General features: G+C 50.3%; 1 pseudogene across 1 annotated transcript; it reads right to left on the bottom strand.

Annotated features, from left to right (window-relative positions):
- Window positions 1–1,123: 1,123 nt before the first annotated feature.
- Window positions 1,124–2,438, bottom strand: LOC308512058 (nuclear prelamin A recognition factor-like; annotated as a pseudogene). The gene has a single exon. The product of its transcript is annotated as a nuclear prelamin A recognition factor-like (transcript).
- Window positions 2,439–2,946: the final 508 nt, after the last annotated feature.

The raw sequence follows: 2,946 nt of genomic DNA, 5'->3' as shown, positions 1-2,946 counted from the left end.
GTTCATAGCAGCACAATTTGCCATAGCTAAGATCTGGAAACAGCCTAAGTGCCCATCAGTAGATGAGTGGATTAAAAAATTGTGCTACATCTTGCCGAAACCGGTTTGGCTCAGTGAATAGAGCGTCAGCCTGCGGACTGAAGGGTCCCAGGTTCGATTCCGGTCAAGGGCATGTACCTGGGTTGCGGGCACATCCCCAGTGGGGAGTGTACAAGAGGCAGCTGGTCGATGTTTCTCTCTCATCGATGTTTCTAACTCTCTATCTCTCTCCTTTCCTCTCTGTAAAAAAAAAACAACTCAATAAAATATATTTAAAAAGAATAAAAAAATAAAAAATAAAAATATATATGTTTAAAAAAAAAAAAAAAAAAGCCGAGACCGGTTTGGCTCAGTGGATAGAGCGTCGGCCTGCAGACTGAAAGATCCCGGGTTCGATTCCGGTCAAGGGCATGTACCTGGGTTGCGGGCATATCCCCAGTGGGAGATGTGCAGGAGGCAGCTGATCGATGTTTCTAACTCTCTATCTCTCTCCCTTCCTCTCTGTAAAAAATCAATAAAATATATTAAAAAAATAATTGTGCTACATCTACACAGTGGAATACTGTGCTGTGGTAAAAATAGAAGGAATTCTTACCATTTTTAGACTTTTGTATGAGCCCCTATTCCAAAAGGTGGCAGCTTATTCACATTGTGGCAAAGACACCTACACGAGCAACATAAGTGGGTAAAGTCAGGGCCAAACTGGGCCATTTCCTCATCCAATATTTCTGAGGTGCGTGGACAGAACCAAGTCTCAGCTCTTTGCAGGACACTTCCGGAGTTATTTTAAGCCTAAAGGACAGTAGTCTGTCTCCATTCTTGTTCTTTGGAATTTTTTTCATCATTGGATAAAAGGATAGGTACATTGGGGCAATCCTCTGGAGATACAATATTCCAGTTGCACCCATCTGATGACAACAGCACCCCTCAGAGGGAGGGAGCCAACAGATGGGGAGCAGGGAATTCTGAAAATCGAAGCGATGACAGAGATGCTAAGCCTTTCCTTCACTCATCTGGCACCACTCCTCAGGTGGCCTGCAGGCCAAACGTCTGCTGGACCTTTACCACTTGATGTTTTGGCAGGCTACCCTGGGCCCTGCTAGGTGGTGTGCATGGCCTCCTGGACCCAGGAGTGTCACCCCCTCCCCTCATCCACTCCTGGTACAGCTCCTGTACATTGGCACTGGTCTCCGGGGGCCCATCAGGATGGCAGCATAGATGTCTTCCATCTGCCGCAGCAGTGCCCTATCTGCATGCCAGTCCTCTGCCTGAGCCTGACCCCTGCTGCTTAGGCATCCCCAGCACAGACCAGGACCTCCACAAAGTGTCAAGGGAAATTGTCCCTCCACAGCTTCAGGACCACTTCTGGATGTTCTGAAAGCCATAAGCAGCCTCAAAGCATAGCAGAACCTCTCTGTCCCTTTCAAGGGTGACCTCCTGGAAGTCTTTGTTCCTCAGGGTGCAGTAGGTGAGCACCCCCATGTCCTCATTGAACAGCTCCTTGGCCATGTGCCTGAAGATATGCTCCAGATACTCGTCGGAGCTGGCACCATTGTGGAGCCTCACCTCCTCCTCCTTCATGTCTCCAAACAGAGTGTCCATGGCAGCGTCACTCGAGGCGAGGTCACTTTGCTCCATTATCTGGACAATTTCACCTGAGGTTAACACGCAGTCAGCACCCTGGGAACTATGTAAAGCTGTGGGAACACCTTCTCCAGTTTCTTGTCATAACACAGGGCCACAATGACATGGAAAATCTTGTCTGGGGACAGGTTCTGCTGTCTGGCGAAGTAATCCTTCACCCATGATCTGCTGGGGAGACTTGGCTGTGCAGAGGTGGGGGGTTATGGGGTGACCCAGCACACTCTCTGCATATCAGTCCCAGCCAGGGCAGGCGGAGGTCAGTATGAGTAGCCAGAGCTCTTCCTCACAGTGCTGGCAGTACCAACACACACATTCCTTCTGACTCTCCAGGATGCTGAAGTCCACAGCTATCTTCATGTCAAAGACAGCGCACCCCAAGGCTTTTGAAGAAGCTGTAGAGCCTTCCAGATGCATCCATGACACTGAGGCTGAATTTAGCAGCAAAATAAGACAGAGACACACGGACATTGCCTGCACTTTGTGCTATGAGGTATCACATTTCTTATTAAGGTTCAGAACACAGAAGAAGTCCTTGGTGGTCTGTTGAGAAACTTGGACTCCTTTCTCTGTGGTCACATAACTGTCACATGCCAGGCAGTCACTCAGAAATATCTTGGTATCAGCCAACTTATGAAATTCTCCCTTCTCTCCGTTCTCCTGAGCCAGACTCCGGACGTTGACTGCAGCATTCTCTTGGTCATCGGTTCTTGTTTTTTTTTACTGCATTCCTTCTGTGTTCAGTGATCACATTTCATCTGGAGCGGGGCGGGTGGGGGCCAGCTTGAGTGACCTGGAGAAAGCACAGGGAGAGCAATCAGTCACCGCTGGTCGCCTCTGGCGCTGCTGGCAGTATCCTTTCTTTCTTGTGGAGTGTCTAGGTAGGGGAAGTGGCCGCAGTGCCCGAGGCTGAGTTCCAGAAGGCCCACAGCGCTGTTGGGATCTTGCCGGAGGCGCTGGTCCATTGGTGCCTGGTCTGTCCTCTGGAGATTGAACCTACAAGACTACTAAGGAAGTCAGTCCCCAGTTCCGCCCTGCCTTCACCACCTATTGATTGGAGACTGAGGGCCAGGAGTAGGGACCAAGAGGCCTGCCTTCCAACTGCTCGCCAGTCCCCGGGCCACTCACTCACTCTAGTTCCCTATTAACTATCCCCTGATCAATGGGAGCCTGTGGGCCGAGGGAGGGACCAAGCGGTCTGCCTTCCACCTTCCCACTCAAAATGTTGCTGCTGCCACGGATTCATTGGAGCCTGAGGGACCCCGG

Source organism: Myotis nattereri, assembly GCF_964212035.1.
Source record: "Myotis nattereri genome assembly, chromosome: X".
Classification (NCBI taxonomy): domain Eukaryota; kingdom Metazoa; phylum Chordata; class Mammalia; order Chiroptera; family Vespertilionidae; genus Myotis; species Myotis nattereri.
The sequence above is the reverse complement of the archived record's forward strand: the minus strand, read 5'-3'. Positions and strand labels throughout refer to the sequence as shown.